The 23539-nt window shown below is 52.6% G+C and overlaps 1 long non-coding RNA gene across 2 annotated transcripts; it reads left to right on the top strand.

Annotated features, from left to right (window-relative positions):
- Positions 1 to 5372: 5372 nt before the first annotated feature.
- On the top strand, positions 5373 to 21958 carry LOC132251331 (uncharacterized). Of its 2 annotated transcripts, none has more exons than XR_009463312.1 (3): positions 5373 to 6308; positions 17037 to 17135; positions 20888 to 21958. It is a non-coding gene; the product is annotated as an uncharacterized LOC132251331 (long non-coding RNA). The 2 variants fall into 2 exon arrangements; XR_009463311.1 differs by having other exon boundaries at positions 20877 to 21958.
- The last annotated feature ends 1581 nt before the right edge of the window (positions 21959 to 23539 follow it).

Raw genomic sequence — 23539 nt, 5'->3', positions numbered from 1 at the left:
CTTCAACCTTGCAGCATGTCTGCCTTCTCTTCAGGTCGGCAAGGTTCTTCAGGATTCATCCCCAGCCACGAGCCTAACTCAGGGCAGGGCTGTGTCAGGCCAAACTCGGTGGGTAGTTTGGAGCCATGGCCACTATGAACCCCTGTGAGCTACCTGGCATCCAGCCACGGGCACTCTGAACCTCCTTGCAGGTACCTGGTATCCAGCATCCACAGGGTGGTCAGGATCCTGCTGTGGCAGCTGGGGTCTCAGGCTACTGCAGAGCCAGCGTCACAAAACAGCCATTTGGTGATGCTACTGGACAGTAACTCCAGTTGCTGTGCAGAAATTTAGTATTGTTTTTATACCAGTACTAAATGACTGTCCAGTAATGACTGCACAGTCATCATCTTGTGTAGACATGGCTAATGGGTCTGTGTGGGAGCAAGGGCATGTCTTGGTCAGGATCATGTCTCAGGAAAGCCCTGTGCAGCCACCTTCTCCAACTGTGTTGAGCAGTGCAGAGAGGTCTGTAAGTCCTGGCACAGACAAGGGGTGTCAGGACTCCAGAGTTGTGTCCCTAGTCCTGGAAAAGCACAGCAGTCTGCTGGCAGCTGCCTGATTCCTGTGTGCCAGCTTGGGCAGCCTTTCTCTTGTATTTCTTCAAGGAGAGGTCGAGCTAGGGGCATAATGTAGACCGGGGCAGGGTATGTGGGGCCCATTGTAAATATGAGATTTTTGACCCACTGGTCACTCTTGAGCCTTCCCTGGATTGAATCCCTGGCTGGATCAAGTGCTCTAACAGGCCTGATGTGTCCGACCCAGCAGGGAGAGCACGGGGCTGGCAGCTGCTGCCCCTGCTGCTCACACAGCCAGGTCGGTCCTGCAGGGCTGGTTTTTGTGCAGGCTCGCATGCATTTTCATTCACTGTGTGTTTAGCACAGTAGTACGGGGCCGTGTCTGCAGGCTGGACCCCGGTCAGCCGCAGGTGAACTTGGCTGCTGGAGGTGTCTCTGGTGATGGTGAGGCGGCTTTGGAGAACGCTGTTATAACCAGTGCTTCCATCACCCCAGATAACTCCTACCCACTGCAGCCCTTCTCCTGCTGCCTGCTGAACCCAGTGCACACCATAGCTAGTGAGAGAGAATCCAGACACGGTGCAGGTCAGGCTGAGGGTCTCTCCGGGCTTCACCACCCCTGGGCCAGACTCCTTCAGCGTGATCTGGGACAGGACACCTAATGGAAAAACAAATAGGGAATTAGCTAATGGATCCTCTCCCTCTGCATCTTCCTCCCCCTGCCCCACATCCCAGCAGACACTTACCCAGGGGGGCTGCTAGCAAGATTAACAAAGCCAGTGCTGGTGTCATGATCCTTGTGACTAATGCCCGGTGTCCCCAAGGGAAAGGAGGTGGCAGGTCTGAGGAGACACTGAAGCACCCAGAGCCAGGGCTGGTGCTTAATGAGGACACTTCCAGGTGTCAAGCAGGAAACTGGGTCACACAATTTGCATGTGCTTTCTTTATAAGGGGCCATGCTGTAGATCTCTCTGAACACAATGTAAATGTGTCTATTTACTGTTGTGGTATTGAAAGCCAAGGGGTTTAGGAACGTGGAGAAGCTGATCAAGACCTAGAGGCATTATGGAAAGTGTGCATGAGTCAGGAGTTGTCAAAGCGAATCCTTTCAAGCTCGGGACCTTCCCTTCTGTCCCAGGGAACAAACCCTTCCCTCCTTTGTCTTATGATGGTCTCAGTGAGGCATGTGTCCATGCTGTTTTTTGTTACAATCAATAGACTGAGCCCCAGGATCTCGGGGTGGAGGGAGGAGGGGGAGGGAAAAGGGGGTCTTGCTTTATTCCAAAGGTGACTTTTCTGGGCTAGAAGTCTCAACTTATTGCATAGGAGCAGAGGGAGTGATACCCCCAGAACAGATATTTGCTATACAGGTGTTTGTGTGAGGGAAAAGGATCTCAGGGGGTGACCCTTAAATGGAACACGTTGGCTTCCTGTCTACAAAACAGTTATCATGGTGATAAGCATTTAGTTTTGACCTGGTAAAATTAGGGAAATGGGGATAAACAGAATAGGGACTGATGGGCATAAGATCCTTCCTTTCCTTACTTGAGCAGTTGATCCTTTGTGCTCGCTCCATTCTGATCTCTGCCCATGCAGGTTCGCTGATTGTCTCTGGTGCGGGGTGCCTGGGTGTGCTTGGCAGTGCTGCACCCCTGTGTTCCCCTATAGCTGTAGCATTACATTGTGTGAATAACTTGGGAAATGAGGGTGTTCTTAGTCTACCAGAGAGTGGGAAATGACCGGGGATCATGTTGTGCTCATAGAGGGCAGTGGAGTAGGTTTCTCTTGGTCATGGTGGGTATCTGGAGAGAGGGAGGCTGCATCATTTTCTCTGCGCCTAATAACAGTTGTGTGCCCCTCTATCCATATCCTGCACTTGTATTCCCTCTCTCTTGGCACTCACCCAATTTCCAGATGTGCCAGGCAATGGTGGGAATCCCAGCTGGTGAAGCTTGATAAAACCCCATGAAAGCCAAGGTGATGGTGGGGTCAAGCTGTCTGTTACCAAAGAATTGGTCCATGAATGAGGGCAAACCTTGCTGGTGAGCTGGGCACTGAGGTCTCAACCCCCTCCACCCCACCTCCCCCATGCCACTCCACCCCTCAAGAGCTACACACTGCAGTGCCTTTGATGGTAAAAGGCAGTGTTAGCAGAGATCCCCACATCCTTCCAACATCTCTCCTTCATGTTGCAGAGGATGGGAAGAGCCCCCGGTGCTGTCTTCTAGTATCTCTGTATCATTACTAATGTGAACATTTGGTGCCACCCTGTGGATCTGTGACCTTTTGAAGTAGGAAAACTTGACTGAACCAAAGAAACTTCTTTGGCATACTGTGCAATGCCAGCCCCAGCCCAGAAATCCCTTTCCCATCGGGTTAGGCCAGGATGCAGGAACTCTTGGCCCAACGTGAGCTGGTCAAGACCCTGTGTATCTGGAAAGGGTCTGTAGTCAATGATGTCCAGGCCGCATAGAAATCGTTAAAAACAACAATATACTATAAATAGTTGTCTGGCTCTGCTTACAGGCCTAGCTTCAACCTTGCAGCATGTCTGCCTTCTCTTCAGGTGGACAAGGTACTTCAGGATTCATCCCCAGCCACGAGCCTAACTCAGGGCAGGGCTGTGTCAGGCCAAACTCGGTGGGTAGTTTGGAGCCATGGCCACTATGAACCCCTGTGAGCTACCTGGCATCCAGCCACGGGCACTCTGAACCTCCTTGCAGGTACCTGGTATCCAGCATCCACAGGGTGGTCAGGATCCTGCTGTGGCAGCTGGGGTCTCAGGCTACTGAAGAGCCAACATCACAAAAGAGCCATTTGGTGATGCTACTGGACAGTAACTCCAGTTGCTGTGCAGCCATTAGGTATTTTTTATACCAGTACTAAATGACTGTCCAGTAATGACTGCACAGTCATCATCTTGTGTAGACATGGCTAATGGGTCTGTGTGGGAGGAAGGGCATGTCTTGGTCAGGATCATGTCTCAGGAAATCCCTGTGCAGCCACCATCTCCAACTGTGTTGAGCAGTGCAGAGAGGTCTGTAAGTCCTGGCACAGACAAGGGGTGTCAGGACTCCAGAGTTGTGTCCCTAGTCCTGGAAAGCACAGCAGTCTGCTGGCAGCTGCCTGATTCCTGTGTGCCAGCTTGGGCAGCCTTTCTCTTGTATTTCTTCAAGGAGAGGTCGAGCTAGGGGCACAATGTAGACCGGGGCAGGGTATGTGGGGCCCATTGTAAATATGAGATTTTTGACCCACTGGTCACTCTTGAGCCTTCCCTGGATTGAATCCCTGGCTGGATCAAGTGCTCTAACAGGCCTGATGTGTCCGACCCAGCAGGGAGAGCACGGGGCTGGCAGCTGCTGTCTCTGCTGCTCACACAGGCAGGTCAGTCCTGCAGGGCTGGTTTTTGTGCAGGCTCGCATGCATTTTCATTCACTGTGTGTTTAGCACAGTAGTACGGGGCCGTGTCTGCAGGCTGGACCCCGGTCAGCCGCAGGTGAACTTGGCTGCTGGAGGTGTCTCTGGTGATGGTGAGGCGGCTTTGGAGAGCGCTGTTATAGTTAGTGCTTCCACCACCCCAGATAACTCCTACCCACTGCAGCCCTTCTCCTCCTGCCTGCCGAACCCAGTGCACACCATAGCTAGTGAGAGAGAATCCAGACACGGTGCAGGTCAGGCTGAGGGTCTCTCCAGGCTTCACCACCCCTGGGCCAGACTCCTTCAGCGTGATCTGGGACAGGACACCTAATGGAAAAACAAATAGGGAATTAGCTAATGGATCCTCTCCCTCTGCATCTTCCTCCCCCTGCCCCACATCCCAGCAGACACTTACCCAGGGGGGCTGCTAGCAAGATTAACAAAGCCAGTGCTGGTGTCATGGTGCTTCTGACTAATGCCCGGTGTCCCCAAGGGAAAGGAGGTGGCAGGTCTGAGGAGACACTGAAGCACCCAGAGCCAGGGCTGGTGTTTAATGAGGACACTTCCAGGTGTCAAGCAGGAAACTGGGTCACACAATTTGCATGTGCTTTCTTTATAAGGGGCCTTGCTGTAGATCTCTCTGAACACAATGTAAATGTGTCTATTTACTGTTGGGGTATTGAAAGCCAAGGGGTTTAGGAACGTGGAGAAGCTGATCAAGACCTAGAGGCATTATGGAAAGTGTGCATGAGTCAGGAGTTGTCAAAGCGAATCCTTTCAAGCTCGGGACCTTCCCTTCTGTCCCAGGGAACAAACCCTTCCCTTCTTTGTCTTATGATGGTCTCAGTGAGGGATGTGTCCATGCTGTTTTTTGTTACAATCAATAGATTGAGCCCCAGGATCTCGGGGTGGAGGGACGAAGGGGAGGGAAAAGGGGGTCTTGCTTTATTCCAAAGGTGACTTTTCTGGGCTAGAAGTCTCAACTGACTCCATAGGAGCAGAGGGAGTGATACCCCCAGAACAGAAATTTGCTATACAGGTGTTTGTGTGAGGGAAAAGGATCTCAGGGGATGACCCGTAAATGGAACACATTGGCTTCCTGTCTACGAAACAGTTATCATGGTGATAAGCATTTAGTTTTGACCTGGTAAAATTATGGAAATGGGGATAAATAGAATAGGGACTGATGGGCATAAGATCCTTCCTTTCCTTACTTGAGCAGTTGGTCCTCTGTGCTCGCTCCATGCTGATCTCTGCCCATGCAGGTTCGCTGAGTGTCTCTGTTGCGGGGTGCCTGGGTGTGCTGGGCAGTGCTGCACCCCTGTGTTCCCCTATAGCTGTAGCATTACATTGTGTGAATAACTTGGGAAATGAGGGTGTTCTTAGTCTACCAGAGAGTGGGAAATGACTGGGGATCATGTTGTACTCATGGAGGGCAGTGGAGAAGGTTTCTCTTCGTCATGGTGGGTATCTGGAGAGAGGGAGGCTGCATCATTTTCTCTGCACCTAATAACAGTTGTGTGTCCCTCTATCCATATCCTGCACTTGTATTCCCTCTCTCTCGGCACTCACCCAATTTCCAGATGTGCCAGGCAATGGTGGGAATCCCCACTGGTGCGGCTTGATAAGACCCCATGAAAGCCAAGGTGATGGTGGGGTCAAGCTATCTGTTACCAAAGAATTGGTCCATGAATGAGGGCAAACCTTGCTGGTGAGCTGGGCACTGAGTTGTCTGTGGGAAAAGAGAACCCAGGGCATGAGGGTTCAAAGCAGCACAATTGCTTCTCACCTGGGAAACTGGTTCTCAAGATGATAAACAACTGATGGAAATGCGCTCAGCCACGGCAGAGCAGGGGGCAGGTTTACAGGGGCGGCACTGACTGGTGCTTGTGTGACTTTGGAGCGTGCATCCCTGGCAGCTCAGCAAATCCTCCCTGGCTGTGACAGCTGATCCCTAAAGACATGGAGTGGGTAGGAGGTTTGCATTGGGGTTTGCATTGACCGCAGTCTCACAACCTGCATCTCTTCCCCACCAGACCTTGTTCTCTGCTCTGAGGCTGCTCCTGTCCAGGTGCATGGTGATGCAGTTCTCTGGAGATGGAGAATGGCCCCTTCACCTCCTTGCTGTAGCAAGTTGTGTGGCCATGACCAGGGTTGTGTAACCCTGCCCTGACTGCAGCCCCCTCCCAAGAGCGTGACGGAACCAGGTCACTGAATTGCTGCTGAAGTTGGATCCCAAGACTGCAGAAAGGTGCAGAGATCGTCTGGGCTTCTGAATTCCCCCTCTAGACTCCACTAGGTGAATCTGAAACTGGGACCTAGGAAGAAGTAAGGGTAAGAAGAAGCATCATGCTGGGCCCTGCTTGGGCACATGGGAATTGGTCAAGGACTCCCTGGTGCTGTGGTCAGGCTCAGGACCTGTTGAGGCCCCTGAAATCTCAAGGGATTTGGGGCATTTCAGGGCTGTGGGATGTGGACTCACCTGGCAGGGCAGAGAGGAGGAAGAGGAGCTTCCCAAGGACAGCATGGAGCTGGGCTACAGGGGTGGCTCAGGGGAAGTTGCTGACCCTTGCTCACCCGTGATTGCTGTGACCCTGCAGGGCCAGAGGGAACCAGGGCATATGAGACCTTTGTGGCTTTTGTGCCCCGAGTCCACAGGGCAATGATCAAAGAGGGCCTGAAGCTTGGCACCTAGGAGCTGTTGTTTTAATCAGGTGCCCTAGCACACGGGTTTTCCCTGCCCAGCACAGGTACGGCTGCCTGGGCTGTCTCCATTACCACAGCAGGGGTTCAGCAGCCTTGGCCCTGGCCTGTGCCTAGAGACCCCCTGAGTCTGGTTCTGGCTGTGAGTCTCCCCACAGGGCTGAGCCCCATGAAGCACCTGCTTGGGCAGTGCTGTGTGGGCATGGGGCAGCTTCCCCTCTCCAGAGGGATGGTTACTGCAGCCTCCAGGTTCCCCACGAACTTCCTCTGGCACCTGCTGGCCTTGACCCAGGTATCTCCGGTTGCTGGGACTTGCTCTCCTCCAGTGACTGTTGCAGGAGCCTGGGCAGGGCGGGGGGATGGGACAGGAGGCAGCATTGGTGGATCTGGAGCTCCCTGGGCCCTGTTGTCAGGGGCTGGAGGGGTGGGGGCTTTCCCTGGGAGACAGATAGACCATGCTGTCTGTAAGGTGCTGCGCCCAATGTGTGAGGGACAGGCCACGGGTCTGAGTCCTGGCTGCCTCCCTCTGCAGCAACCGAGGGGGATATTTAGGGGTCTCTCCAGGTACCACTTTGGTGTTCAACGTTTCAGTGGGGTGACAATAAGTCTTCCCCTGCCTGTGGTTGAGGCCTTCAGCATTGCAGGAGGTGTGAATGCATCTCCCTGTGACCTGTGACCAGCCTAAGGGTGTTTCAAATGCCGAGGGTCTGTCTTCTTCTGCTCTTGTCTGTGTGCTGCTCCCAGCACTGTGCCCTGCAGCCTGTGGCTCTGGAGATCCCCAAGCACAGCAGGCCATTAAGGCTGTGTGACACGCCATCATTTCATTTTGAAGGATTAATGTTTCATTTTGTCATTTCATTTCATTTCAAAGCAATGTCTCGTTTTACCATGTTGCCCATAGGCTATCATAGGGAATCATGAACATGCCTAAACATTTTCAGATCTTGCCTGATTCAGATGCATGATGCAGGGGTGGTAGCCCCTTCTGAGGGCATGAAGCCTGCCAAGTTTAAAGGACATAGGTGCAGAAGTTTCTTGGAAAGTGCAGCTCGAAGTATTGAAAGCAGCCTTCTGTCATCTGGCAAGCCGATCTCGGGGGCTTGCACCCCCGGAGGGCTGCGCCGGACTCCTCCCAGGGGTGCGGGCCCCGGATCTGCGCTGGATGACAGAAGGCTGCCACTGCTGCCTAGGAGCGGCACTGAGCGCAGCCTGCACCCAGCACCGGGCAGGACAGATGGTGCCGCTGGCCCCAGGCAGCAGCAGCAGCAGCCTCCTGCCATCCAGGCATAGATCTGGGGGCCCGCACACCTGGGAGGAGTCTCGCACAACCTCACAGCCGTCTCAGGGCTGTGGGGCCCTGGATCGGTGCCGGATGACAGGAGGCTGCTGCTGCCAGCTCGGACTGGCGCTGGGTGAAGCCTGCATCCAGCACGGCTCCATGGAGCTCAGGCCAGTGGTGGGAGGTGGAGTGCAGGGCCAGGGCTGTGCTCTGCCTCCTACGCCGAGGCTGATCTCCCAGCCATGTGTACTCCTGAGCCGTGTCTCTAGTCCTATAACAGCACGGCAGGCTGGTGGCAGCCTGAGTCCTGGGTGCCAGGCTGGGCAGGACACATAGGTTCAATTCTCATACTAGTGGTCACTTCTGAGCTATCCCTGGATTGAATCCCTGGCTAGTTAAAGTGATCTAACAGGCCTGATGTGTGCGACCCAGCAGGGAGAGCACGGGGCTGGCAGCTGCTGCCTCTGCTGCTCACACAGCCAGGTCAGTCCTGCAGGGCTGGTTTTTGTGCAGGCTCGCATGCATTTTCATTCACTGTGTGTCTCTGGCACAGTAATACTGGGCCGTGTCTGCAGGCTGGACCCCGGTCAGGCGCAGGTAAACTTGGCTGCTGGAGGTGTCTCTGGTGATGGTGAGGCGGCTTTGGAGAACGCTGTTATAACCAGTGCTTCCACCACCCCAGATAACTCCTACCCACTGCAGCCCTTCTCCTGCTGCCTGCCGAACCCAGTGCACACCATAGCTAGTGAGAGAGAATCCAGACACGGCGCAGGTCAGGCTGAGGGTCTCTCCGGGCTTCACCACCCCTGGGCCAGACTCCTTCAGTGTGATCTGGGACAGGACTCCTAATGGAAAAACAAATAGGGAATTAGCTAATGGATCCTCTCCCTCTGCATCTTCCTCCCCCTGCCCCACATCCCAGCAGACACTTACCCAGGGGGGCTGCTAGCAAGATTAACAAAGCCAGTGCTGGTGTCATGGTGCTTCTGACTAATGCCCGGTGTCCCCAAGGGAAAGGAGGTGGCAGGTCTGAGGAGACACTGAAGCACCCAGAGCCAGGGCTGGTGCTTAATGAGGACACGTCCAGGTGTCAAGCAGGAAATTGGGTCGCACAATTTGCATGTGCTTGTTTTATAAGGGCCTTGCTGTAGATCTCTTTGAACACAATGTAAATCTGTCTATTTACTATTGGCTTTTTGAATGCCAAGGGGTTTAGGAACGTGGAGAAGCTGATCGAGACCTAGAGGCATTATGGAAAGTGTGCATGAGCCAGGAGTTGTCGAAGTGAATCCTTTCTAGCTCGGGACCTTCCCTTCTGTCCCAGGGAACAAACCCTTCCCTGCTTTTGTCTTATGATGGTCTCAGGGAGGGACGTGTCCATGCTGTTTTATGTTACAATCAATAGACTGAGCCCCAGGATCTCGGGGAGGGGGAGGGGAGGGAAAAGGGGGTCTTGCTTTATTCCGAAGGTGACTTTTCTGGGCTAGAAGTCTCAATTTACTCCATAGGAGCAGAGGGAGTGATACCCCCAGAACAGATATTTGCTATACAGGTGTTTGAGTGAGGGAAAAGGATCTCAGGGGGTGACCCTTAATTGGATCACATTGGCTTATTGTCTACAAAACAGTTATCATGGTGATAAGCATTTAATTTTGACCTGGTAAAATTATGGAGACAGATAGACCATGCTGTGTGTAAGGTGCTGCGCCCAATGTGTGAGGGACAGGCCCCGGGTCTGAGTCCCAGCTGCCTCCCTCTGCAGCAACCAAGGGGCTTATTTAGGGGCTGACTTCCCTTGTGACTTGCTCAATGATTCCCAATTCTGTCCTGTGGCCCAGCAGGACCAGCTGGTTTCTGGGCACAGGCAGTGCCCAGCGATTCTCAGCAAATAGCGACATTTCTTCCTGCAGGGCAGTTTCCCCAGTTTGGCCCTTTTTGCTTCTTGTCCCTATCAATTGTTTCCCCTCACAGGGATATTTGCCACTGCTATCTAGTCTGAACCCACTTCCCCTTCTTGTGCAGCCCCTGTCCTGCTCTGTGTCACTGTGCATCTGGCACAGTAATACGTGGCGGTGTCTGCGGCTGTCAGGGAGCGCAGCTGCAGGGAGAACTGGTTCTTGGAGGTGTCTCTGGAGATGGAGATGCGGCTCTGCATGGATGGGCTGTAGCCGGTGCTACCACGGTAGCTAATATACCCCGTGGACTCTAACTCTGGTTGAGGCTGCCGTATCCAGTGCCACCATGTGTTGCTTGTAGCGATAGCTTGTCCAGAGACAGTGCAGGTCAGGGTGAGGGTCTCTCCAGGCGTCACCACCCCTGGGCCAGACTGGAGCAGCTGTACCTGGGACCAAGCACCTGGGAACAGGGAAACATTAGCATGAAATCTGCTGTGACTCATCTTGTATGTTGGTGTGAGGGCACCTGAATCCCTGGCTCTTCAGCAACTAGCTATCAGGATGGGCTGTGGGGAATAGCCCCACTGAGGCACTGACCTAGGGTGAGGAGGAAGAGGAAGGAAAGAAACAGGAATCGTGATGCCATCGTGTGCTGACAGGGACAATTCCTCCTCAGCATCCCAGTTCCCTGTGCTGGGCTGGTGTCAGAGCTCTGCAGATTTTAGCAAGGGAGCTGGGCTAGGATTTGCATCAGTGCTGCCCTCAGTGCCTGGAGCCCTGCCCAGGGCTTCCCAGGAGACCTGTGCCTCCGAGCTGGACTCTGGCTTGAACCCTGCACACCACGCAGGGCCATGCAGGCTCAGGGGAGTGCAGTGACCAGAGAGATGTCTCCTGGAAGCATATTTCATATTTTGGCAACCCTCACTGTAAAGAGGGTTTTTTTTCTCATGCCCAGTCTAAATTTGCTCTCCTTCAGCTTGTGGCCATTGTTTCTAGTTACCCCGATGGGGCCTGGTAAACATCGTATCCCCTATTTCCTACTCTCCTCCCCCGCACCCCGGATGAGTTGGTAGATGGCCAGAAGACCACCTCTCAGCCTTCTCTTGTGGAGGCGGAAGAGATTCAGGTCCAATGTTCTCTGTAAGGTGTAGTGATCTGTAGGTGCGCCGCTTTGGTCCTCGAGCGTGTCACTTCAGTCCTTGAGCACGCTGCTTCGGTCCGTGAGCACGCTGCTTCGGTCCTGCCTCCCCCTTTTGGCAAGTGTGGGGGGGAAGGGGAGAAGGGGGGACCAACTTATCAACTGCAGTTGATTAGTTATCTTATCAACTGTAAGATAAGCAGGATTCTGGTCTCAGTTTTTTTCACGCTGATTTGAGTTCTCAAATGCCATACACCCTGGTGTTAAACCTGCAGAAATTAACAACTGATCCTGCTGCTACTATGCTCACCCAATTATTTAAAAACCTTGAAATATGCACTCTTGGCAATTCTGCAAAACTGAATCATTTGGGAGAAAAGAGTCTTGAGACACTGGCACCAGTTTCTCATTCTTCAGTGTCTTGATGACAAATATGCATATGAGTCTAATATGAAAATGTCATCAAACACTGAATAAAATTATATTTCCTTGTAAAGAAAGAACCTGACTTTTTTTCCATTTTAAATTAAATCTACACAGTAAATTTTCATGGTGTGGACTGATGCGGTCACATAGCTGCATTGACAGAACAGTCTGTTGCCACAAACCCATCTGTATGCAGAAGGATACAGTCCGAAGCAGCTCATAAGCAGCCAGCATGTGGCTCCCAATCTTTGCATGGGGCAAGGGTGGGCAGGAGCTGCGCTCTGCCTGCTCCCTGCCTCCGTGCCTCACTGCAGCCTTTGAAAGCAGCATGGCACCATGTGCATCCCGCTGATGGGCTGGCCAGGCAGCAAAGAGGCATATGGTGTTGGGACTCAGGGTGAAGCTCGCCCAAAGGGGCAGGCTCTGCCCTGAGGCGCTTTGGGGAGTCGTGAGGTCTTCTGATTGTGGGGCTGTGTTGTCAGGTGCCCTGGGAGTTGTGGGGATGCGGAGCAGGGCAGGAGGAGGGGCTGGACGGGAGTGGAGGAGACAGGGTGGACAGGGCAGGAGATGGCCAAGATGGATCTCAACACAGCACTGCAACTGGTGTGAAATCCAGAGAGAAGACTGATGAAGACAGATGTTTCCAGGCCCCTGCCCTGTCCTTTCTCCTGCTGCAAATCATGTACTGTCATCACCACCTGCTGGAACAGGCTGGGAAATGGCCCTGGCAGGTTTTTGCCTGTGCTCAGAGGGGCTTTCTCTTGCTCTGTACCAAGCACAGTAATACGGGGCTGGGTCGGTGGGGTTCAGGCTGCTCATCTGCAGGCACAGCAGGTTCTGGGCATTGACTTTGGAGATGGTGAATCTCCCTTTCACTTCTGGCATGTATCCAGTACTATTTGAATTCCCATTGATTCCCCCAACCCACTGAAGCCCCTTCACAGGGGCTGCCAGGTCCAAGTCATCCAAGTGTCCCTGAAGGTGAACCCACAGGCTTTGCAGGAGAGGCACACAGAATCTCCACACTTTTTCGTGACCCCCACAGACTCCAGAAGCTGGATCTGGGATAGGACGCTTGCAACGAAAGAAACAATGACATCCTGCTGGCAGCCGGTGACACTGAGACGCACGGGGCTGCAGGTTCTCAAGCCGGGAGCAGCCACAGCAGGTGGGGGCCCTCAGACTTTTAGCAACACAGGTTCTGCTCCATATAGACAGGGTGTAAACTCATCTGTGAAGTGGTTTGTGCTCCTCTGGGTCCCATTGGATTAGCCAGAGACTGACTCTCTCTGTTAGTGGTGCAGATGCTCCCTGGAGACGTGGGCTCCAGCCCTTCCTCCTGCCCCTTTACCCAAATTTAAACATCTTCAATCAGAGAGATTCCCACCCCCTAATACCCCAGAGCCAGGTTGGGTCCCTAAGGCAAGAGGGATTGTTTCTCATGGTCTGATGTGCGGATCTGAGACTGCAGCCTGTTGTAGTGATGCTGTTCACCACAGTCTGTCCCCTACGCCTTCAGCCCTGGCCTGTTCCTGGCAGGGGGTGGCAGAGCTGCTGCATCTCTTGCCCACCCCCGCACCCCCCCGGGCTCCCAGGGGACTGAGGCTGGATCATAGTCAGGGGCTTTGCAGGGAGTTTGGCTCTGAGCTGAAGGGGGCTCCGGGCAGACCCTGCATGAGCAGCTGGAGCCTTGTGTCCCAAGGATGATGGTGCCCTTGCTCCTCTGCTGCCTGAGTCCAGATCCCCTCTGCACCCTGGCCTTGGCCCTTAGACCATTAAACCTGCATCCTAGCTGTTTATCTGCACCTACGCATTTCAAAGTTTCTTAACGTGATATATTTGTTGTGAGCTCTTACACGTCTTGTCTCAATTCCATTGACCTTTTCCTTGGATCTACTTCTATCCCATAGCAGGCTTGCAGTGTGGCTAAGGTTGTGATGGTCCAAGAAATGTATGTACAGCAGATATCTGGTGATAGTTTATATGGACCAAGTGTGTATTTCAGAGAGTTTTTGGACAAACTCACAGGCCCAAGGTCCTTCATAATGTCTGGGGAGGAATGAAGTGCAGCCAGAGGTAAGTAGCAAGAAGAGCAAGGATTTGTGATCAGTTCTGTTTGCTGAGGGCGTTTTGTGGATTCTCTTTGAGCAGAAGTCAAGCCTGGAGACTTGTTGCTGGGAAGGTTCAGGGGAAGTATGAGGCAAGGATTTGGTGGTGGTTGTTGTTGCTGTTGTTGTTGTTGTAAGATGTTGTATTGCAACCAAAATCACACTTGGGAAACGATTTACACACGGTTTCTAGCCCAAAGGGCCATTTCTCTGTTCTGGGCATGTTTCTCTCCCAGTTTCATTCCCTCTGAGCACAGGTGGTGAGTGTTGCTGCTGGGTGGGAGAATGGATGACAGCTACATGGAATGGGAAAGGGGATTTCTTTCCACTTTCTAGTTGGTCACTGCAATGTGTTGAGTCTGATTCCCAACTCGTCTCTGGTGGCATTTTCTTGGTGGGCACAGGCATGTGTTGGGGATGTGGTGGGTCTCTTGTGCTCTTCTCAGTGCAGCTGTAGTGTCGAGGGAGGAGCTCTGGGGGCCAGCTGTACCCCAAAGCAGCTGCCTTTGTGTGCCTAGGCTGGTGGCCTTTGCTGCAGCCCTGAGATCAGAGCACAGTGGGTGTGTGTTGGGGCTGTCCCGGGCTCTGTTCACAGTATGGAGGAAGTTACTGTAAGTGTGCAGTGCTCTGTCTTCTGTGTGTGCAAGGTCCTGGGTGCCATCTCTGGGAGACTCCCCCCTCCCAGCCCTTCCCCACATGGGTTGAACTAATAGGGGCTGACCTCATGGAAATCACCCAGGAGGGTTTATGGGCAGTGCAGAGCGGCAAGCAGGGCTCTGGGGGTTGGGGCCTGGACTGGGCTCAGCTCCTGCACTTGGTTGCTGCTGGGCAGGGAAACAGTGCAGGGCAGGAGGCAGGGTGGGCCCAAGGGAGCAGGGCTGAGCCTACTTCCCCCTTGGTTGCAGCCCCTACCCTGCTCTGTGCCACCATGTCTCTCCTGGCACAGTGATAATGTGGTGGTGTCTGCAGCTGTCAGGGAGCAGCCCTGGGCTGCACTCAATGAGCTAGATTTCAGAAAAGACTTGTATGGAAAGGGACAGAGAGAGGGGATCATTACCCCTTGTGCCAAGCCACCTGTTTGGCTTCCTGGCCTAAGTGGTGATGTGTTGAGCCTGAGAAGAGCTCTTATTTGAGAGCATGCCCAGTTAAGATGAGAAGATGTTGGAAGAGAGTGCCTAGCACAAAGGTGTGCCATGTGCAGAGCCCTGGCACGCAGGGCGCACTGCCACATAAAGACTTTTGTTGATTGACCCTTAGCACGTGAGTGCGTGATAGCATGCCTGGGTGTGAGTGGTACGTGTGTGGTCTGGCTGGTGAGTTTGTTGGTTTGCTGGTTGGTTTTGTTGATTGATACCTGTGAGAAAGAGAGAGGGAGAGAGACTGATAGAAACATGGTGAATGAACGAGGTGGAAGTGGCTTTCTGGTGTATTGGTGCGCTGGTGTGGGTGATCGTTATGTGGTGTTGTGCCTTGGGCTGTGCCGTGACCGTGGAGGTTGGATGAGGCAAGCGCACCCTTGACAGCGAGGCTGCCATAGAGCTAGCATTCATCCCCAATGACCTCGAATCCTGAGACTCCCAGTAAGATTGCTTAGGGTGGGCTCCCCAGTTTCTCTCTGCAGGGGTGCATAGCACTTAAGTAGCTGCCCTCCGCCCTCTGGGGTAAGTACCACCCACCCATCACTTGTTCCTTTCTCTTCCCTTCCTTAAAGCAGAAGATAAGCTGCCATCGGCTCATCCCTTTCAGCGTGGTATGTGTTCCCTGTGTTGGAACGGCAGAGATCCAGAGTGGAATGAAGTTTACTGCTCACATAAAAAAGTCCATATTCACCCCCGAGTTGATATTGATTCTGAGGTGCTAGTGATTGTGGTGAACACATTTTAAAATAGGTATGAGATCAGTTAGGTATAGGTTTTAGGAATAATAAAATTATTTGTATTGTGTGTGGGCTTCGTTCCTGGTTAGTGCTGTTATTTAATGTACCTGTTCTGTATTTGTTATTTCATTAGTAATAAACAATTTAATATGTTTTAGTCACACAACAGTGTGTGAACATAGTACAAGCAGTTGCTGGATTGATATTGTGGTGATAGATACACCTGGATAATTTGCTAGCCAAGAATCTCCTCACTTGGAACCAGACTATTGGGACAGCTGCTAATTGGTTGAATGATAATCAAGTCCAGTATCATCATCAGGTTTACAGAGCTGGGTCCCTAGTCCTGTAACAGCACAGCAGTCAGCTGGCAATTGCCTTTGTCCTGGGTGCCAGTCTAGGGAGTCTTTGGCTTGTATTCCTGCCAGAAGGACAGGCAGAGCAGGGGCACGATGCAGCAGAACTCCTCCTAAATACCAGATTCTGACCGATTGGACACTTTTGAGCCTCCTTCCCTGGATTTAATCCCTGGCCGGTTCAAGTGATCTAAAAGGCCGGATGTGTCCGACCCAGCAGGGAGAGCACGGGGCTGGCAGCTGCTGCCTCTGCTGCTCACACAGGCGGGCAGGTGCTGCAGGGCTGGTTTTTGTGCAGGCTCTCATGCATTTTCATTCACTGTGTTCCTGGCACAGTAATACCGGGCTGTGTCTTCAGGTTGGACCCCGGTTAGGCGCAGGTGCACTTGGCTGCTGGAGGTGTCTCTGGTGATGGTGAGGCGGCTTTGGAGAGCGCTGTTATAGTAGGTGCTTCCACCACTTTCTATAACTCCGACCCGCTCGAGCCCTTTCCCTGCTGCCTGCCGAACCCAGGTTATATAAGAGCTAGTGAGAGAGACTCCAGACACGGTGCAGGTCAGGCTGAGGGTCTCTCCGGGCTTCACCACCCCTGGGCCAGACTCCTTCAGTGTGATCTGGGACAGGATACCTAAGGAGAAAAATACACCATTAGCAAATGGACAATCTTCTACCAGTCTCCCTCTCATCCTGCCTCTGTATCCCCCTGCCCCACAGGGCAGGAGGCACTTACCTGGTGGAGCTGCCAGAAGGATGAGCAAAGCCAGTGCTGGTGTCATGGTCATTGTGGCTGATGCCCGGTGTCCCCAGCAGACAGGAGGCGGCAGCTCTGGGGCGACACTGAGGTGCACAGAGCCAGGGCTGGTGTTTAAGGAGGAACCTTGCATGCGTTAAGCAGGAAATTGGGGAACAACATTTGCATGTGCTTCTTTTATAAGGGCCTTTCACAGATCACACCAATTTGACTGTTGACTACAGAGGTTTTGAGCGCCATGGAGAAACCTGGAAATGGGGAGTCGGGTTTTGTTACTGTACCAGACGAATTGTACATTGTGATAGTGCGTCTAGTAAAGCAAGCAAAACACTGGCTCGCATGCATAGATGCTTCTCGAGCAAATCCCAGGATATCATTCTCCCATTGTACTCGCCTTGGTGAGGCTCTGCAAGGTGAAAGGTGAGGCTGTGAAAGGTGACCCTGCTACAGACAACTTGCTTCATAGCAGCTAAGTGAGTGACACCCCCACAATACAAAAAAACAATTAAATTGGATCATTTTTTTTGCAGGTGGAAGGAATCCCGGGGTGTGAGGATTAAATGCTGTGAAATTACTCCATGTCTGGGCAACTGGCTCTCATTTGAACTGGGCAAATAAGGAAAATGAGGGTAAGAACAGAGCTTGAAAATGCTTCCTTTCCTAAGAGGGCAATTGGTCCTTCGTGGTTGCTCTGAGCTTATCCCTGGCCAGGCTGTGTGCCTCTGCCTGAGGAGAGGCAGCCATCCCATCACCTCTTTCTGTTAGAAGCCAAGCTACACAAGGATGCCAAGTCCCACCCTGACATCCCTTGCCATGGGCCCCAAGAGTCTGGGAGGGCCTGGCTTTGCCTGCCTCAGTGTGCCCAGCTGGACCCTGTTTCCTGTGTAAACATGGGCTGCATAGCAGAACAGACTCCTCTGTCTGGATTCTGGTGACAACCCTGGCTCTTCGAACTACTCTGTGCCCCCTTGCTTCCTGCCCTGGCTTGCTCCTGACTCCTGGATCCATCCCCCTGCAGCACCAAGCCCTGACTGCCCACAGCCACGCTGCGTCCCTGGTGCTCTGGTCCAGGCTAGGGCTGTTCTCTGCCCTGCTCCCCATGAAGGGAGGGGGCATGCAGCTGAAGCATAGGAGTTTGCCCCAGGCAGGGGCTGCAGCTCCGCACAGGCTGCATGCTCCAGTGTTTGCAGAGTGGCTGAGGCTGAGGTGGCTGATGGACGTGGGTGCTTGGTACCCAGGCCAGCATGGTGGGATTTTCAGGGCAGAGTCACCGAGGCTCCGTGGAGCACCCTCTTCAAGCACGGCCGGTTTCTTCTCTAGCGTCCTGTCCTCCCTGGTCACACTTGGCCCCAGCTGTTGGGATGTGGGACTGTCCTGGTCTGACTACAAGCACCCACCAGCCAAAGGCTGCAGCCCAGCACTGCCCCTCCCTGGGCCACAGCTTGGGGGTGTTTCCCAGGGTGTGAGTGCTGGAGAAGTCCCATCGAGCCTGCCTGGGGACGGTGCAGGCAGGCCTGGCCCTGGCTGTGTGAGGCGCTGGGGCAGTTCCCCAGATTCTGGCATTTCCTGGCTGGCTGGGTTTGAGCCTGCTGCTGCAAGGAGCTGGGTGGGTGCTTTGGCAGGTCCTAGCTGCCTAGCTGGGCAGGGACCGGGTGCTCTGTGTTTCCCACTGTGCATAATTTTTCCTGCCCATGGCAGGGGCTAGAGTCCAGAGACAGGAATGTGCCTGGGGCTGGGTTTCCAGCCCTGCTTAAGCTGTTTGTTCAGGCTGTGGCTGCTTCTTGCTGGTGGCCACGAGCTCGCGGGCCCCCACCTTTGATCATCTCGACCAGCATTACCAGGAGAGGCAGAAGCAAAGTCATGGTTGGTCTGTGTGGAAGGGTCTCTCAGCACAGAGCAGCTGTGTGTCGGGGAAGGAACAGGAACTCCTGGGTCAGAGGCTGTTGTTTAAGCAGGAAGCTCAGAGCAATTATTTGCATGTGGTTTCCCAGGGCAGGTATGAGAGAGGTCATGGGGGGGACCCTGTATACATGGGAGCAGCTCTGCTTGGGGCATGAGTCCCATGAGAGAGTGGATTCAGTAGGATGTCCTTTAGCCAAAGAAAGGGGCTTGGTTGCCTAAATCCTTTGGGCTCTTTGGAAACTAGTAGGTAAACAAAGGTTCAGGGAGCGGTTGCAAAGTTGGGCAGGGGTTTTAACAGAAGGGCCATGAAGTGGGTGATTGTGCGGATGGCTGGAATTTGAGAGGAGCCCAAGGAGTTAGGAATGGATTTCCACTGGTAGGAAATTGGCACTTGAATCACTCAGGCCCTGTGAAATCCTGTTTAGTTCAGACTTAGCTATAGTGGCTGCATGACTAACTGCATATATTACACTGTGTCAGTCTTTACTATGTCCCCATGCAGCTACCATGCACAGAGTCCTATATCCCTGCCATGTAAGTGACTGTGATGTTTCACACTCACTAATACATTTTTAATCTGCAAATCTGCAGGCTGTTGCATCTAGTCCACATAGGGCTGGTCTAAGTGGCAGGTGGAGGCTGATGACAGTCCCTGACCACATTGCCTTCACTCCCAGTACTTGCTGTAACTTGTGTCCAGTTCTGATCATCAGCTGGATTCAGTGGGCAGAAGGAGAAGTGAGAGAGAAGAAATGATGGGCCGCAGAGCTAGTGTCTTTGTTTCACCCATGGGTTTGGGTGGCCAGGGGACTTGTGAATTTCTGTTCCCAGCCCCAGCTCCTGAAGGGAATGTGCTGGTTCTGGGAGTCTCCCAGAGGCCCAGGTCAAAGCTCAATGCTTCAGACAGCACCTGCCATCTGGAAACTCCAGCAATGAGATGGAAGTCCCACTCAGTCAGGCAGTGCACTTTGCTCCCCTCGGGGGATTGCTTCCCCTATGTGTTACTGAGGCAGCGGGTCATAATCTTGCCTCAGTCAGTCAGCCTGGTTCCTGCTTACTTAAAGATCTGAGCAGAAGAGCTTGGATCAAGGGCTGGAGACACTTGTCTCTGCAGTTTATGTGGCCCCATTGCAAAACTCAGGGGTAGTTCATAGACTTTGACGTTCATGGTGGGGCAGGTTACCCTGATGTACACAGATTTATTACTCAAGCATCCTAGTTGGGCCCTGATCTGCCATGGCCCATTCTTCCCAGGGTACTTGGCTGATTCGAGTGGCAGAGAAGAGCTTGGCTGACGGGACAAAAGCTGCCAGGGAGTGGGGCTCACAGGGCCAGTACTGAGTGACCCATAAGAGTGCTATAGAGGGGAAGCGACACCTAGGCTGTCCTGGTGTTCCTGGAGTCTTTACTTGTCAGACTGCAATGGGCACCGAGTGCCAGGAACATGGCAAATCCCTCTGCTTTTCCAACGAGGAGCTCAGATCATAACACAGTCTTGCCCCATCAGTGTCCTCTGAAATCATGGTATTTGCATGGTTGGGGCAGGGTGTCAGAGAAGCAAGGGGTCAATGGATGGACAGTGAGAGGGGCCTGGTGAGATTCCCAAAGGGCTGGGGTCACTGGGAACAGATCTGCTGGATGGGAGGGTGCAGTTGTTGGCAGGGGGTTAGGCATTCAACTCCCTTTGGTTTCAGTGGGTATTGGGCACCTAAATGCATTTGAGCATCTCTCCCCTGGTGCTGTCCTTTGACGCACAGAGTGTATAAATATCCCTTCTGCCTTCAGCTCTGGTTAGATTTGGGGTCTGTATGTATGTGGTGCATCCATCTCAGTTATTTCCATGGGGCTGGGCAGTACAAGAGCTGCCAGGAGGATCTGAGTTGGTGCAGCTTGGCTCATCCTGCTGCAGGGACAAATGGGGTTGTAGCAGCCTCAAGGGTTGGCTCCTCTGCTGTTTCTCATCCTCTGTTCCCATCTCAGTTTGTTGTGGAGGGAAGAGCCCTTTCTGTGCCCCCTCCAGCCTCTCTGACCATCCACCTCTCCCCTTAATGCCTGAATGATCATTATTCTGCCCTGCTCTGTCTTCACCCTGTAGTCCCAGCTCAGGTCACTGCTGTGTGCCAGTGTGTTGCAGGGCATCGTGGCAGACTGTAAGCCTAGTTCCCCAGAGGGCACTGAAATGGGTCTACCAGGAGGGGCTGGCTTGGACAGGGTCTTGGTTGGTATACAGACAGCGGCACCACACACTGCACCTTCTTTCTGCAGAGCTGAATCACTCCAGGCTCCTGGGGTGATGCCCACATAGGCCTTACTGTGTGTTTGGCCAAGGCCCTAGGTTCAGACCTTTCAGGACTATGCAGAGGGTCCCTGCTGTAGGACTGGATGGACTCAGCATGGGAGCAGAGGATCTGGAGGGACAGGATGTAGCGTGTGCTGCCACTGTAGTAAATGTACCCCATTCACTCCAGCACTTTTCCAGGAGGCTGCTGGATCCAGTGCCACTCGTAACCACTGCTGATGGAGTAACCTGTGACAGTGCACATCAGGGTGAGGGTCTCTGCAGGCTTCACCACCCCTGGGCCAGACTCAACCAGCTGCACAGCAGAGAGAGGAAACCTAAAGAAAAGAGACAGTAAGTGAAGAAGAAGGTCCAGGGAGAAAGCCCCAGCGCTCTGGCTTCCCGCCAACCTTCCCCACAACCTACATGGGAGAGAAGAGAGAAGAAAGAAGAGTAGGAACAAGGAGCTCAATGCTGCTGCCCTATAACAAGGGGGACTCCCAGCAGGCAGGAGGGGGATGGGCAGGGACTGAGGCTCCACAGCTAAGAGGCTGTATTTAACCTGGAGCCCCTGGCCAGGGATTTGCATGCAGGTCCCAGGAGGGTGTGAGCAGCCCTGGGCTGGGAGTGCTCAGCACAGGGCCCTCCTCTCTCTGCACAGGGCTCTGAGTCTCTGGCACAGAGGGAGATGCTGGGGTTAGTATGAACAGAGGGGAAGGGCTGGTCCTTGGTGTGAAAAATCTCCATTCCAGCCTCATCCATGTCTCTCTTACCACTTTTTTTTCTTGCCAGTGTCTTCTTACCTGTCTATCACTCTGGTTGCTAAGTAACCAGCTCTGCCTACCTGACCTGGACCAGGTGAGGCGGTGGGGAGGGTGGCCCTACCTCTCTTTTGTTTTAAGCACTGAACTCATGGCAGAGGGGTAGTGGCCCCAGAGATGTCTATCTCTGAGTTGACCGGTGATGCTTTTTAAATTAGTTGGCTGGTGTCCAACTACACCCGGCTGGGATTGGATCAGGTAGATCATGTCAACAGGTCTATATAAGCCAAGACTACACAGGAGGAGGGGCAGCAGCCATGATGAAGACGCACACAGCAGCTGAACCATTTGCAGCCCCCACCCCCTTGATGCTGAAGTGAGTAAACTGCTGTAACCTATCTAGATAGATATCTTGCTGTATGGTAGATGCATGATCCAAGGTTACCTAGCTACTGTTTGCTCCAGGGTTATTCTGTAATACTTCTCTATCCTGTACCATTCCCCAAGCCTTCCCTTGTTAACCAATAAAGTTCTTCACTGTACCGAGTATGGTGGACTTGTTGGGAGAGGTATGACTTTGTGCCCCCTTGGTCCGGCTGTCTAAGGGAGGCTATTTTTTTGTGTTTCAGGCTAAAGGAAGCACCCCAAGCTTTCACAGTGGGTTAAGCACCTTCAGGGTCTACAGTTGTGGGCATGTGCTGTGGGTTCAATCTCGTGCTCGTCTTTACCTTCCTGATGACAGGGTGTGAGTCTCTCAGGGGTCCTTGATTCTCAGTCTTGGTCCCTCTGGGTCTTCTCTCCTCAGTTGGAATAATACATTCCCATCTGCCTGTTGGACAGGAGACGATGGCACCTGGCAGGGATGAGGCCAGATCCCAGCAGGTCATGATCAGTGCCCGTGTGTCAGTAACCTGAGATAGGGTATGGGTACTGCTGCACAAGCCCACAGCAGACGGCTAAGTCCTGCCCCCAAAAGCTTTGGCTGTTCCTGGAAGTACAGAGACAGCAGATGGGGTTGATGTGTGGCAGCACAAGCCAATGGGGAGGCCATCTTGGAGTAGGAGATGGAGCTTGGAGCGCATAGATCTGGGATGGGGCTTCCCCGTGCTGCCAGGGTTGGGGCAGCAAATGGCAGGGGCCTGGGGTGGAGCAGGGGGCCTAATTTCTGTGCCTTCTGTCTTATTGATCCAAGCTAATGGAAATGCTGGTGTAGCCTGGGTGTACACAAGGTATGTACCCGCCTTCTGCAAATTGAAGGGGAGTGCCAGCAGACAGAGGGGCTATGGGAGGGAACTACCAACCACACACATTTTCCCCTTATTTCCCTATAGGTTCAGGCCAGGACCCAACTACTTAACTATATGCAGCTTTATTAATTACTAAAATAAAGTTATACACACACACATAGATAGATAGATAGATAGATAGATAGATAGATAGATAGATAGATAGATAGATAGATAATCACTTACTCAATGATACAGGACTATATGATAGATAGATAGATAGATAGATAGATAGATAGATAGATAGATAGATAGATAGATAGATAGATAGATAGATAGATAGATAGATAGATAGATAGATAATCACTTACTCAATGATACAGGACTATAAGATAGATAGATAGATAGATAGATAGATAGATAGATAGATAGATAGATAGATAGATAGATAGATAGATAGATAGATAGATAGATATAAGTAATCACTTACTCAATGATACAGGACTATATTATATACATGACTTATACTTCCTATAGATTTTCAACCCACACAGGTAAGTAACAGATCTGGAACCGGTAAGTATAAGCAAACACAGATAAATACAGCATGTCAACAGGGATAAACACAATTAACTGTTTACAGTCCATGAGAGAACATCGTCATGTATGCAGTGAAAATCAAAGAGAAAATACACTTGTACTCATGTAACAGTGAAACCTTGCTGACAAAATATAAGGCACAAATGACAAACTATGAGGCACTCACTCACCCTTCCGCGTGTTGAAGGTGCTACTATGCTAGGGCCTCCCCATTCAATGAGGGGAACCCTGACTGCCAGGGGAAAAGGGGTTGATGCTCCAGGCCC

The sequence above is a fragment of the Alligator mississippiensis genome, chromosome 7 (genome assembly GCF_030867095.1).
Source record: "Alligator mississippiensis isolate rAllMis1 chromosome 7, rAllMis1, whole genome shotgun sequence".
NCBI classification, from domain to species: domain Eukaryota; kingdom Metazoa; phylum Chordata; order Crocodylia; family Alligatoridae; genus Alligator; species Alligator mississippiensis.
The sequence above is the reverse complement of the archived record's forward strand: the minus strand, read 5'-3'. Positions and strand labels throughout refer to the sequence as shown.